The 15,270-nt window shown below is 36.2% G+C and overlaps 1 protein-coding gene across 6 annotated transcripts in view; it reads right to left on the reverse strand.

The window, feature by feature from the left end:
* Positions 1-15,270, reverse strand: part of ZBTB7C (zinc finger and BTB domain containing 7C) — a 553,406-nt gene that overhangs the window by 263,973 nt on the left and 274,163 nt on the right. For 2 of the 6 annotated variants that reach the window (XM_074279335.1, XM_074279331.1), the window contains exon 4: positions 1,643-1,693. The exons of the other annotated variants lie outside the window; for them this stretch is intronic. The gene's annotated coding sequence lies outside the window, so the exon portion shown is untranslated. The remainder of the gene's footprint in view (positions 1-1,642; positions 1,694-15,270) is intronic. 6 annotated transcript variants of the gene reach the window in all.

Below are 15,270 nucleotides of genomic sequence, written 5' to 3' on the forward strand. Positions count from 1 at the left end.
CCATTGAATCCTCTGGAACTAGGAATACACTGTAGCCATCATCAAAGATGCCCTTCCCTTTTCTTTCCCACTTCCCAAGCTGCTTGATGGCTTACAGGGCTTGTCTGGGATGGGACTTAGCAACTCTATTCCTTCCAAAGAGATGAAGGACTTCTAGGTGGTACCAGGTGCCATGCCATTACTTCCTATGGCCCTCCAATTCTTACAAAAATACACTATCATCAACCTAATGATATAACCAGAGAATTCCTGGTCTTGCCATCTGCCCCACAATTGTACCCTTAATACTGCTAGACTTTTCCATCTATCCTACAACTGTATTTTCTTTTATATATAATGTCCTCTAAATTAAATATGAATTCCTTGAGAATAGGTAGTTTCTTTCTTTTTCTATTTATATTCCCAGGATTTAATTTAGTGTTTGGCATAAAACAGATGCTTAATAAATGCTTTTTCATTCATTCATTTATTATTCACTCTCCCTATCCTCTAGCAAACTAGAGGATTAAAAAGTGGTTGCCTCTTAAGAGACCTTGGTTTTAACCCTATATAAAACTACATTATATTTATTTTTATATCAATTCTGTTTGTGTATGCATATACATGGGTGTTTATATGCATGTGTATACACACATGCATGTATGTAAATTTGTTGTTCAGTCATTTTAGTTGTTTCAGGACTTTTTGTGATCCTATTTGAGGTTTTCTTGGCAAAGATAATAGAGTGTAGTTTGCCATTTCCTTCTCCTGATCATTTTATAGATAAGGAAATTGAGGCAAACATAGTTAAATCACTCACCTAGGGTTACATTTGAACTCTGGTCTTCCTGACTTCAGGTCTGGGACTCAATCTCCTGAGCCACTTAGCTGCCTCTTAAATGTGTGTGTGTGTGTGTGTGTGTGTGTGTGTGTGTGTGTGTGTGTGTGTGTATGTATGTTTTTATACAAATATATATATATATATATATATATATATATATATACACAAACACACATATACACATGCACATGTGCACAAATATACACACTTCTTATCTCTCTTGTTTGAATATAAACTCCATGAGAAACATATTCACATTTTGTATCCCTAGATTGCAAGGTTGTATCTGGCACATAGTATGTACTAATAATGATTGTAAAAGTTTTGATTTAAGCTACCATTCTCAGCCTGGAAACTAGGTGCTCTGGAAAAGCCACTCACAAAGTTTTCATAAGTCAAGGGTTGCAAAGATTTCTCTCTGCTTATATTTCTATCTTACCCCTATCTATATCTTTGTTCAATGTCCTGGTTCCAATACCCATCCCTTGATGACTCCAGTCAATAATGGTGCTTTTTTTGGGTGAATACATGTAGTGCTGGTGTTCCGGAGCATTGGTCTGGTTTTCTGACATCTGTGTTATTGTCTTGAATTCTATTTAACTTAGGGTGTTAGAGGTGGAAGAGACCTTGGAGACCATTTAGTCCAGTCCCTTTCTTCTACAGATAAGGAACCTCTCAACCAGGGGAGAAGGAAATGACCCAAAGCCATACAGCTAGCAAGAGACAGAGACACAATTCAAACCCAGGCATGCTGACTCTGAATCTAGTATTCTATACACTATGCTGAACTTCTGGTATCATGGATAAGTATCATAAGCTTACCTAGAGGATTGTGCCAGACCTTTTTGCCCAGCTGCAATGGTGCTGACTTCCCTAAAGAGAAATGGGAAAAGCAATAATGAAGTGTCACATGTCACCATCCTGTCCAAGCATGTCTATGACCAGAACCTGAGTTTTCTGAATCTCCCATAAGTGCTCTTTCTACCCAGGGTATATGTCCTTGTCTTCCTAACTACTGTGCAAGTACTTACAACCTCATGGTAATGCTTCATGAGTCACCTAATCTAATTATGAAATATTGCTGAATGATTATGTGATTTTGTTGGCCCCTAAGTACTTACACTGTCCCTATTTACATTCCACACCATCATTTGCCCAACTTTCTTCCTTGCTAAGAAATCACATGCATCTGAACAAAACTAATGCAACTAAGATAAGGAAAAATTCTCAGCTAAAATTCTGTTTGTTGATTTTGAATTTTTTTTTAACATTTATTTATTTTTGTATATATTATATTCCTCTACTAGTATACAAGCTTTTGGAAGGCAGGAATTCTTTCCTTTTTGTCTTTGTGTTCTAAAGGCCTTTATGTAGAATAGGTTTTGTTTGTTTGTTGTTTTTGAAGATGCAATTTGGGATTAAGTGACTTATCTAGGGTCATACAGCTAGTGTTAAATGTCTGAGACCAATTTGAACTCAGATCCTGTGCTCTAGCCACTGAACTATCTAATTGTACTTAATAAATACTTATTGAACTGAACTGAATTCAACTTCAAACTTGAAGGCCTTGAATAGCAAGCGATTTTTCTGTGTGCCTTATTTTTTCCCCGGCAGCTAGGTGACACAGGAATTAGGAAGTTCTAAGTTCAAATCCAGCCTTAGACACTTATTAGTTTATGATGCTAGGAAACTTATTTACTCTCTCCAGTATTTGCATTTGCTAAAGGAGGAGGTGGAAATGACACTCCCCCACAAAAAAAGAGGTAAAAAACAGATTAGACAAAACGTATATGGAAGAAATCTGTGCCAGAGGCAAGCCAATCTGGGAAGAGACTGGAAAATCAATTCTCAAAATAGCTTAAAGAAAAGATTCCCAAGTCACAGAAAAAAAATTCAGACTTATTACTTTAAAAGGGTGACCAAGAGAAAAATCAATAATCATTGACCCAAATGCTTATTTTCCTATCTCTAAAAACTTTTGTGAGAATAATCTATACCTTATTCAGGAAATCTCTGATGAAGATATAAGAAGTAGACAGGCTTTTGTGAACAATATTCTTTAACAGCGATGTTAAACTCAAATAGAAAGATTTCTCTTTCAATTTGCAGTCTGATTGCTGATTTACTGTTTAGAAATTTTTGACTCATCTCTGACTCTTCATGACCCCATTTGAGGTTTTCTTGGCAAAGATTCTGGAGTGATTTGCCATTTCCTTTCTAGCTCATTTTACAGATGAGGAAATTGAGGCAGAGTTAAATGACTTGTGAGTCATACTACTAATAAATGTCTAAGGCTGGATTTGATCTCAGTCAGGTCTTCTTGATTCCAAATTACACTGCTCCATCTCGCTGTCCTTGAATATTGATTTAGAAAATCACAAAATGAACATTATTTATGTTGAATAGTATTTTTATTTGTTTTGTTAAAGACTTCCTAATTACCTTTTTATCTGCTTCCAACCTCATTTAGGAATTTTGAGGCAGCTGGCCAACATCTGACACCTCTGTTTCATAACAAGTCAGATATCTAGTCATGTAAGCATACGTGAGATCTCTTTGTGGTTAGTTTGTTGACAATTTTAACATTGTATTAATACCCCCTTAAGAGTTCTTTTCCAAAAATAGTTCCCTGATTCCTATGTCAATACAAAAGTCCTTGAAAGATATACCAACAGAGAAAGTTTTGCTTGATGATCTTTTAATAATTACCAAATGACACATAAAACAGAGAGAGATGCTCACCAAAGGTTTTTTGTTTTTGTTTTTTTACCACCACCACACAGGATGTCCATCAGAGTCAACATTTAAGAGGGTCTCCCTATTGATAGTGAGGTCCCTCCAGATGCCTCTGTCTGAAGATGTTACTGTTTTGATTATATCAAATCTGTTTAATAACCCCAGGTTTTTCCCTGAAAGAAGGGGCCACAACTACCTATATTTGCCCCCAATGTCAAGAGAATAACAACTCCTCTGTATGCTGGATGACTCTTACATAGTAAATTTTACATGAAGATAGAGCTTGTAACCTGCCCTGCTAGAGGAAGCTCTCCCATGCACAAGGTTGCCTAATCATTGAAGTATTGGTGTGAGCTCATACATCCTATGTCACTGTGTGCCAAAGGTTCACAGTGACATTCATTATCCAATCCAGAGGCCATTTCTCCTCATCCTGTTGTTACTTCAGAGGGAGAGTTTCTCTTTTCAGCTGTATGTGAAAGCCCTTGGAATCCTTGAGATTTGTTCTCTCCCTAGGCCCAGCTGGGAATTCAGGTGGCATCCAATTGGACACATTTGTCACTTTCAATGGATTCTCCAGTTTTCCTCCTCTTTAATTTGTGATTTATTGATATTTGTTTGCTTTTAGAATTCTGGCAGTCTGGTTGTACCCCTCTGTGTGGTGCATTGCACTGCTCCCCTCCCACCCACTCCCCTCCTTCCTACCCAGCCACTTTTATTAGGGTGGCAGTGGAAATCTGTTATTTGGTTTTGCTCTCCATCTGTCTTAGACTCGGTGTTGTCGTACTTGATGTTATACTGTTTAAAAATAAAGTTGAAAAAGCAACAAGCAAAAGATGACAGCCTGGCAAAAACAGCAGCTGTTATCCATAAGGCAAAAAAGAAAAATATCCCCCAACTATGTTCCTATATATACTATATTATATATGTATATATGTGATATATCTATTAATTTATACAGGATCTCAAAAGTCTTAATACTTTAATAGCTTAAAACTGACAGCTTCAAATTTCACTAAGATTTTGGGACTATAGTTACATGTATGTATACATGTTTTTACATGTATATAGGTATACATGTGTGTATGGGTATGTATTTTATTGTTTTGTAAATATAAGCACCACATATGTATTATACATATCATTATATTGTATATTTATATGCATATACAATATAGGTATACACTTATACACATAATTTTATATATTCAGTATATTATACATATGACAGTTATGTGCACATATATGTATACATAAACCATGTGTGCACACATGTTTATGTGTCTGTTTATATATATATTTGTGCCCACATATATGTATGCACACACACACATATATTGCAAGTTGAATAAGACTTTTGAATATATATTTCCAGCCAGTATATATCAGAGGCAGCATTTGGACCCAGGTCCTTCTACGTCTCTCTATCCTTAAAACAGTGCTACTTACATATACACACGCCCCCATACACATGAGGACATACACAGATAGATAAATACCGTCCAAATACAAACCCCTTTGGCATTCAAGTTTCCTCTTAAACCTGGCTCTAACCTGCCTTTTTCAACATTTTGTATTCTTCTAGTCCCATATTCTATATTCAGCCAAAATGGCCTTCTTGCTTCCTCACACATGCTATTCCATATCCCATCTCCATATCTTTGCACAGACTGAGCTTCTTACCTGGAATTCACTTTTTCCTTATCTCTGCCTCTTTGAATCCCCTTTTTTCTGACAAAATGGAGCTATCCATGTCTTGGGTCAACAGTCACTAACAATAGGGTTGATCTCTTCCCATCTTAGAGAAGTAGATGACTAAAAAGAGGAATTTTGAATGCAATCCTCAATGTGGCTGTTCAAACTTGGAGGTCTGAGGATGATTCTTACGCTATCAGTCATATGGAATTACTTAAAGCAAAGCAGTCCATAGATTTATTCAGTTCAGAACCAGAACAAAAGATAGATTGGGCAGCAGCTTCTTAGACCATTAACACTTGGGTATGGGTATACCGAGAAATACTTGTGTTTTTTTTTTAATCATTTCTTTTTATTAACACACATTTAAATATCTAAAATGTTACAGGGAGGGCTCAATACTTTGCATGGATAGTCACTCACAATTCTTAGCACAGTTTAAATCACAGGGAATGCGGCTGAATGTTCTCCCCTTCCAATAAGAGGAATTTTGAATACTATTCTTTGACTTGGTTTTTTTAATGGCTCTCTGGAAGGTTTTAGGATGTCCCTGGTACTATATACACAAAGATAAAATGTTGTAATTATAAATGAAATAGCCAGGTCATGGTAAAGAGGAATATAACTCACTTTAAACAATAGATTAATCCCTATAGAGTTTTAGTTAAAGCCAAAAGAATGTTGGGTTTGGAGATAGAGGACCTAAGTTCAGATTCTAACTCTGACACTTCCTTTGTGACCTTGGACAAATCTAACGACTATCTGCCTCATTTTCCTCATTTGTAAAATGAGGACGTTAATAAAACCTATTTATTGCCTGAGGTTGTCATGAGAAAAAAATTGAGATAATATTTATAAAGTGCTTTGTAAATCTTGAAGTGCTATATAAATGTGAATTATTAATATTCTTATTGAATATAAGAATTTTATACAGGTGTATATATATGTATATATATATACATATATATATGTATAAAGTGTAACATATACATGAGTTAGTGTTGTTTATTCATTTCCCACCAGCTATATTCCTTAGACTTGGACTCTACTGCAACCATGCTCTCCTTTGAGATTGTATCTCATCCTATCCTTTGCCCCTGTGGTTGAGGAGGGGAAAGTGAGGCAGGTGACTTTGCACAGCCCTCCCTCATTGAAATCCATTTAACTTACATGTCATGGTATCACCTCCCTGATGATGATCATTTTTGAGAAATTAAAGACAAACAACAATGATTGGGTGTAACCTGGGCCTGGGACTGCCTTGCTTTTTTTTATTTGTAACCCCAGCACTTAACACAGTATTTGGCACATAGTAGCTACTTAATAAATGTTCATTGACTATTGCCTATTAAAAAAAAATCTTGTGGATTTTGTGAGTCCTAACTCACTGAGAAAGCTGAAGTTGCTTTATCTTAGTGCATAATTTCTGTTTTGGAAAGGTTTGGGGATCAGAGAAAATGTCTAACCCCCCATCTTGTTACTCATATGACCTGGAATTATCTGGCTTAATTTCTGCATAATTTTCCATTGACACTAGTAATAAAAATGTTTAGTTTCTTTAACTTAAAAATTTTCCATCCCACGACCTTTCTTTGTCAGGCAATTAATTATTGAAAACAAACTCTGAAGTTACATATAATGGATGTGCTTTAGATAAGTAAGATACAACTACCCATAAAATTGTAATTTCTAACCTGGGTTTTCTCTGCTTCACCATAGTTGAAATATCCTCCTACCCTGTCCCTACCTGTCCCAAGCTAGAAAAAAAAGCCTGAATATAATAATTAATAATAAAGCACATAAAATTTGTATGCCTTTGTGCCCCTTTTTAAACTCATCTTCAAAGAGATGAAGTAATAATTTTGGCTGAAATTGGATATAGTAAAGAGAACAGTCTGAGTGTCATAGAAATGTTAGGGAGAACAAAAAGTAGGAGTTCAAGGCTGGGGAGAGATAGTGATTCTTTTTATTCTGGGAGAAGGACATCCAGATTGGGCAAGCAATATGTTCCCAGAATTTGTTGAGAAGCCTGCCAGTGAAAATGTAAGGAAACCTACTTCAGGGTGAGGCACGCTCCTGAGCATCAGAAAATCATTGGGCTGTATTGCCTAAATGAGGTTAACTTAAAGAATCTCAATATAATGTTGGAAAGAAAAATGGCCTCCATAACACAGTGAGAGCCACTGCCATAGCAAGAAAAAAACAAAAAAGAAAAGCAGCTGACAGCAGGCTGCTTACCTACTCTGCCCATCCCAAAATTACACAATTATATGCGGGCAGAAAGGGTTCCATGTGTCTGAAACCTGTGGGACCATTTTGGGAAGTTAGTGCTATTTATTTGAAAAATCCATCTATAAGTCAATTAATCATTTATTAAGCACCTAATATATGCCAGGTACTGTGCTAAGTACTAGGGATATAAAAAGAAGCAAAAGACAATTTCTCTCCCAAAAACCTTACAGTGTAATGAGGAAGACAACAAATAAACAACTATATACAAACAAGATATATACAAGATAAACAGGAAATAATTTACTGAGGGAAGGCAATAGAATTACGAAGGGTTAGTTAAAGACTTCCTGTAGAGGGTGGGATTTTAGTTGAATCTTAAAGGATGTCAGGATGATCAAAGTCTGAGCTGAAATGAGCATTTCAGGCAGGGAGGACAGTCAGAGAAAAAGTCCAGAATGAAAAGATGAAGTGTTTTGTCTGTGGATGGCCAGTTGGCCAGTGATCAGTTTGTGGAATCATAAAATCAAATAAACATGGAATACAAAGTCAGGATCCTTAAAAGCCATCATTTATAATCTGCAGCCCAATACAGCTTTTCTGTCTGCATCATTCCTGATGCTCATTTAGCCTCTGCTTGAATCCACCAAGTGATAAGGAAATCATTACCAGTTAAGATACTCTATCTCACTCTTGGTAACCACAATTGTTAGAAAGTTGTTTCTTATATCAAACTGAAATCTAACTTCTGCAATTGAATGGGCATCAATTGAATGCTCTGAGCTAGGACTCTGGGGAATACCGTAATAATAGTAGTAGTAGTTAACATTTTTATGTCCTCAGACAGTTACTAGCTATGTGAACCTGAACAAGTCATTTATCCTATTTGCCTCAGTTTCCTCATTTGTAAGATGAGTAGGAAAAGAAAATGATAAACCACTCCAGCATCTTTACCAAGAAAACTCCAAATGGTATCTTGAAAATTTGGACACAACTAAAAAACAATTATAAAATAGTAAGGACAAGGAGTATCTTTTGCCTTTCTTTGTGCCCCTGGAATTCAGTGCCTTGACATAGCAGGTACTTAATAAATATTTATTGACTGACTAAATGATTGAAAGGTCTTAATATCAGGCACTGACAGAAACAAAGCTTTGCAGAAACAACAGCTTTGCACTGTAAATGATTGCTAGAAGTCCATTTCCTGCCTGAATAGTATTTTCCAGCTCTGGCACTGAGTTTAATATTATATTTACTTTGACACTCTTTAAAGAGATTTCAGTTAGCTGCCTCATGTTAATATGACAGATCACTTTTATAAATGCCAGTCACTTTGCACCATTGTTCAAAGCCTTGTGGCAAAATAAAGGGCTTGGGAATTTGGCTCCTAGCATCCTATTCTTTTGTCAGTCAACACTGGCTGTAAGACAGCAGGGAAGTAAGCCTTAGCCTCAGTTTCCCCACATGCCAATTAGGACAAACAGGCTAGTATTATGGAAATAATGCTTACCTCAAACTCAAGTAGACTTTGGTCTGAAACCTTGCCCTGCTACGTTTCTTCATCTGTATGATGATATATCTTTAAGGACCCTTCTTGCTCTGAATTTTATAAACCAGTCTTAAGGATATAGTAAAAAATTTTTGGCAGAGATTGGATTTTTCTTTCAGCATGTCTGCTGACAGGGCTAATGCTAAAATGACAGTGGTCCAGCTCCCTTTGGGATGGTATGATGCTTAGATGTTTATAGTGATGAGTGGGGATAAAAGCTTCAGGGAGAAAGCAATAATAGAGAAGTTCTGTCTTGTTCTCCTTTTTTGCTTAGTACCTGTATATGACACCGGGAGCTACCCAGATGCTACTCACTGATACCTCTGTAAGCAAACTCTTTGGAAATGGAACTCCCTTTGACAAAGTTGGCCAGAGAGATCATGGTGTAAACAATGCAGAAATTCTACCTTCCTTATGTAATATTTGTAATAATCTCTTCTACGGTCCAGTTTTCTACACAGACTCTCAAGGTTCCAGGGTTGCCTGAGATATTTAAGGATGCTTCATCTATCTACCATTTCCCTGAGCCTCTATGGCCTGTATTCTCTCCACTTATGAGGCACCAGTGACTAGTACCACAGCTACATTTTAGTTAATATTAATTGGGTTTTTAGGAGGAGACAATCAGGGTTAACTGACTTTTCCAGGGTATTTGAACTCATGCCTCCTAATCCAGGATTTGTTGGTCAATTCACTGTGCCATCTAGTCGCCCCTATTGGAATATTTCAAATTTGGGTTTTGAAACTAGATAGAGATAGAATAAATAGGTACAATGTGACAGATACCTGTATACACATACATACCATCACCACCACCACCACTTAATACTGTAGTAGAGGCAACAAATGAGAAAAATAAAATAATTAGTGGCACTGGATCATGTACATGGATTAACCAGTTGAACGGAGACCACATCCCAATAATGTTCTCATCCCCATGTCCAAGAGTAGGCAAAATACTATCTATGAAAAACTAATGAATGAAAAAGCATTTATTGAGCATATTCTATATATGAAGCCCTGTGCTAAGTACTGGGGGAACAAATAGAAAGGACAGTTCTTGAACTCAAAGAGTTCATATTATAGTGGGAAAAACTATACATAATAGATAGTTTCAGCAGCAAGTCAGAAGTAAAGATCCAAGGGTCCATCAAGTATTTTAGCAAAGCAAATTATAAAGCCTTTTTTAAATGTCATTTTCACTGATGAAATTATGTCAGCTTCTGATGATAAATCATTTGACAATGCCAAGGGCTTTGATGATGAGAATTTTCTTTCCTGGGACCTTAGGAGTCATGATTATAATACCAATAATTGTAGTTGCCAGGCTGTATCTGCACTAGGGATTGCTTTCTGAGTTCATGACTTTGGGGGCCAGATTGAAAGCAGTACAGTGGTCTGGATAAAGCTGCCACGCCCAGCATTTTCAGGCTTATCTATCTATTGGTCAGCATTTGGTGTTGGGGGTAGTAAGGAAAGTGAGCTTCCTCTCCACCGAGATTGGGTTCAGGTCCCAGGATTTCTCCATCATTATCTCCCTCTGGTGATAGTGGAGGTAGTGGGAGTGATTTGTTTGATGTGGCACATGCTACCTTCGTCTCTCCTTCAGAGTGACTTGCTGCTCCCAGATCATGTTCACACCTGACTGAGCAGAGGACTTTTCCAGAAGAAGTAAGAGTAGCTCACTCATAAGTCAAGAGGACTGAAGAATCATAAATCATTTTGCCTAGAAAGGAAAGAGGGAAGTAGTACTCTCATTCAGGTGTGGGGGAGAAGGAATGATAAAATCATAGAATTTCAGATTTGGAAGGTATGAACAATTAACTATCTAAGTAGGATCTGAACTTAAAGTGATCTGGTCAAACCCATACCTGAATAATAATCCCTTTCTTCTCTTCTTAACATCCTAACTAGTGATTATCCAATCTCTTCCTGAAGTCTCAAATAGTCAGTCAATAAGCATTTATGAAGCATTGACTATATGCCAGGTATTGTGCTAAGCAATAATGATACAAAGAAAAGTAAAAACATCCTTCAGAGAACTCACGATCTAATGGGGAAGAGAAGGAGAAATTCAAGAACAATAACCATTCATGGCTAATTGTGAAGCACTGTGTGTGTGTGTAGGATTGAATAAAGAGGTAGTTCATTCTACTTACAGATTTCTCTTATTGTTTGACTGCAACTCTTTTCAATGAATCTAAATCTATCTCTCTGCAGCTCCTGTCCTTTGCTAGGAGTTCTGACCTCTGAGGATGAGAAAGATCAATTCTTCCATATGTCAATCCTTCAAATATTTGAGTATGATCATAATGTCCCTGCTTTGTCTGCTTTTTGAGGGCTAAATATCCCTACCTCCTTCAACTTTTCCTTGTAATTGTGTGGTTTTGAATCCCATTTTGATAAATGTTCCATGGTCACATTTTAGTTTGTCAGTATCCTTCAAAAAGGAGGGGGAAGAAAATGGAGGTTGGCAGACCAGTCAGGAGACTATTCAAATAGTCAATTCCCTTCAAAATTTAGCTCAGCAAATAATTATTAAGTACAAACTATATTCAAACTACCCCCAAAGAGAACAAGAAAGAAAAAGGAAAAGGACCATATGTACAGAAATATTTATAGCAGCTCTTTTTTGTTATATAGCAAAGAACTGGAAATTAAGGGGATGCCCATCAATTGAAGAATAGCTGAACAAATTATGCTTTGTGAAACTAAGGCAATACTATTGCACCATAAGAAATAAAAGGGATAGTCTCAAAGAAACCTGGAAATTCTTACAAAATTAAACGAGGAGAACAATTTATAGAATAACCACAATACTATAAAGAAAAGTAACCTTGAAAGACTTGAAGAGCACTGAAAAACATAGTGACTGACCGTGATTCCAAAGGACTAGCAAAGAAGCCTCTTACGCACTGCCATTACACAAGTGATAGACTCAAAATATGAAGAATAAATGCATTTTCAAGTATGGCCAATATGAGGATTTGTTTTGCTTGATTAGGTATATTTTTTGGAAGAAGGGAGGGAGGAAGAAGGGAAGAAGAGAAGGAAGGAAGGAAGGAAGGAAGGAAGGAAGGAAGGAAGGGAGGGAGGGAAGGAAAGAAAAAGAGAGGGAAGGAGAAAAGAAAGAAGGGAAGGAGGGAGGGAGAAAGGGAGGAAGGAAGGAAGAAAGGGAGGGAAGGAGGAAAGAAAGAGGGAAATAAAAAGGGAAAGAAAGAGAGAGAAAAAGAAAGGAGAGAGGAGAGAAAAGAGAAGAAAGATGGCCACTGAGTCATTTTTAAAGAAAAAAAAAACAGAAGGAAGAAAAGGGAAAAAAAATCACATAGCAGTAGAGTTTTGAAAATTAAATTGGATTTATTATATATTTAAAAAGAAAAGCAAACTGTACTTAACAGATTCATAGTTTCACATATAATCATTCCTTTTTTTCCCCCATTCTATTTTGTTTTTTTAAGTTCAGAATAAAAAAATGTTTTTAAAGCTCATGCTAGGTGCTGAGTACATGAAGATAAAATGGGATACAATAGCTGCTCTCAAAGAGGTTATAAACTAGAAGCCAAGATAAGACATATATACATACACAGATAACTACAGTGCATTAGAGAATCAGTGCAAAGCAGAGCCTTACACAAAATGCTATGAAAAACTCAGGCAGAGGGAGATCACATCCAGCTGGCTAGAAGATTTCATGAGGAATTTGACCTGAGCTGAAGAAGGCAAAATTTCATCAAGAGGAGATGGGAGGTGGAAAGGAACAGAGGTGTCATGTCATCTGAGGCACTGAAACAGAAGGAAGAGGATGGGAGTTATCAATATAAGAATAGGAACCATGGGAGAGTTCCATTTGACTGTATTATGCAGGTAACTGAAGAGAAATAGTGTAAGATAAAGTTGGGTATTAGAGCCTGTTTCTGGAGGGTCTTGAATTCCAAAATAAGTAGTTTCCATTTCATCTAGAAAATGGCAGAGGGCAGGAATGACATACATTAGAAAAATTATGAAAGCAGTGGTGAGAAGGAAGGGATTGGAGGAAGGAGAAATGGGAAACCAATTGGGGAGTATAATAATAGTTCAGTGAGAAGTTATGAAGGGCTTGAACTAAGGCAGTGGGTAGCAGCTGTTGGGGTGAGGATGGAGAGGAAGCAGGTTTTATTTAATTTTTTTTTTCATTCTCTTTGTGCCTTGAACTCATTAGGTCCTTAATCTCAGCAGTTTAGAACAATGTCCTGAATTGAACAGAACTATACAGGCCAGGATATAAAAGACAGCAGGATAATAGTTCCTGTGAATAAGATCCAGGAGTTTTAAAGTTGAGTCCTGTCCTCTCCTCTGCCTTCCTTTCCTCCATTTAAAGTGTCTATCAGATTCATGTACTAATGGACCAGCTCAATGGATTATTTATCTAACCATATTCCACAGCCTAGAAAATAGCCAAACTTTTTCCACTTGTTTTTTTCACATGTGAAATGGTTAGGATGAATTATTTTGAGTGGATGGGGTTCTTATTTAGAATGATTTGTGTTATTCCAGGGTTTGATGCAAGGGAAAGTAGGTGACACAGTGGTTAGAGTGCCTCAGACATTTATTAGCTGTATGATCCTGGATAAATCACTTAAGCCTGTTTGCCTCAGTTTCTCATCTCTAAAATGAGTTTGAGAAGGAAATGGCAAATCACTCCAGTATCTTTGAAGAGTCAGGCAAGGCTGAAAAATTACTGAATTGATGCAAAAAGGATGATTATAAATGAATAATATGGCAAAGCATCCACAAAAATTAATGTGTTTTTAGGCTGTGATAAGTGCAGTATTGTTTCTAGAATAAACACTACTAACACTGCCGTTTGGTGATCTCATGAAAATGTATCAGGAATATTCTCTTCATTTCTAAGTGTCATTTTTTGGGAAGGACATTGATAAGTTAGAGAGCTTCCAAAATAAGGCAACCAGAATAGCAAGAGGATGTGTTCCATATGAAGGTCTATTTAGGAAAAGAAAAGGAGCTAGATAAGGGAAATCACAGGCTTACATCACTATCTTCAAGAATTTAAAGGGCTGATATGTGGAAAAATGATTCCAGTTGTTTTACTTGGTTTAAAGAGTAGAAATCTACTTTATTTGGAAACAGGTTATATGTTAACAAAATAGAACTGGCAATTCAGGAATGACTCTTTCCTCAAATTTCTTCTAGTACTTTGGACCTACACTTTACACTTACTATATTATACCTTCAACAATGGTCATTTGTAAACATATCTTATCCCTATTCTTAGATTGAGAGCTACTCATCCTTAACCAAACAAGGGTAGAGGAGATTTAAAAAGATAAAATAATTTCAATTACATGAAATTGAAAATATTTTGTACACATAAAACAATCATTGCAGCCAAGATAAGAAGGAAAGCTGTTGATTGGGAGAAAAATCTTTGTATAAAATATTTCTGATAAGGGTCTGAGTATAAGATCTACAAAGAATTAGTAAAATGATCTATTTCGCACCCCATCCCCCCCAAATAGCCATTCCCTTGTGATAGATAGATAAGTAGTTGAAGTATGTGTCTCAAAAGCTTTACAAACTCTCAATCACTAAGAAAATTATTTCAAGTCACTAGTAACAAGAGTAATACAAATCCAAACCATTCTGAGATTTCAATTTTTATTCAGTATAATTTTTATTCAGTATAAAGATGATGAAAAATATAAATAGCCAACATTAGAAGGGCTCTGGAAACACAATCACATAAATATACTGTTGACAGAGCTAAGAATTGGCTCAAATATTTTGAAAAGCAATTTGGAATTATGTTAAAAGAAAACTATCCATACAATTTGACTTAGATATTCTACAGATAGGATATAACCCCAAAATAAAAGTCTCATGTATATTGCTATATTCAAAGCAACGATTGATTATTTATGGTAGTATAGAACTAGAAACAAAGTAAGTAATCACCAATGAGAAAAATGTCTCAGCAAATTGTGGTTCATGAATGTAATTACTGAGCCATAAGAAATGATAGATATGAACAATTCAGAAAAATCTATGAACTACTGATACAAAGTGAAGTAAGCAGAACCTGTAAAACAATAGCAAAATGATTACATCGATGTAAGTTAAAAAAAACAATAAAACAGAGTGCTTCATAATTAAAATATCTCAATTTAGCTCTACAGTTAGGGACAAGATCTGTTATTTCATTGAAATAGGAAACTCCCAGAGGAAGAAACTTACTCTACCAATA

This window comes from Sminthopsis crassicaudata, chromosome 1, assembly GCF_048593235.1.
Source record: "Sminthopsis crassicaudata isolate SCR6 chromosome 1, ASM4859323v1, whole genome shotgun sequence".
Lineage (NCBI taxonomy): Eukaryota > Metazoa > Chordata > Mammalia > Dasyuromorphia > Dasyuridae > Sminthopsis > Sminthopsis crassicaudata.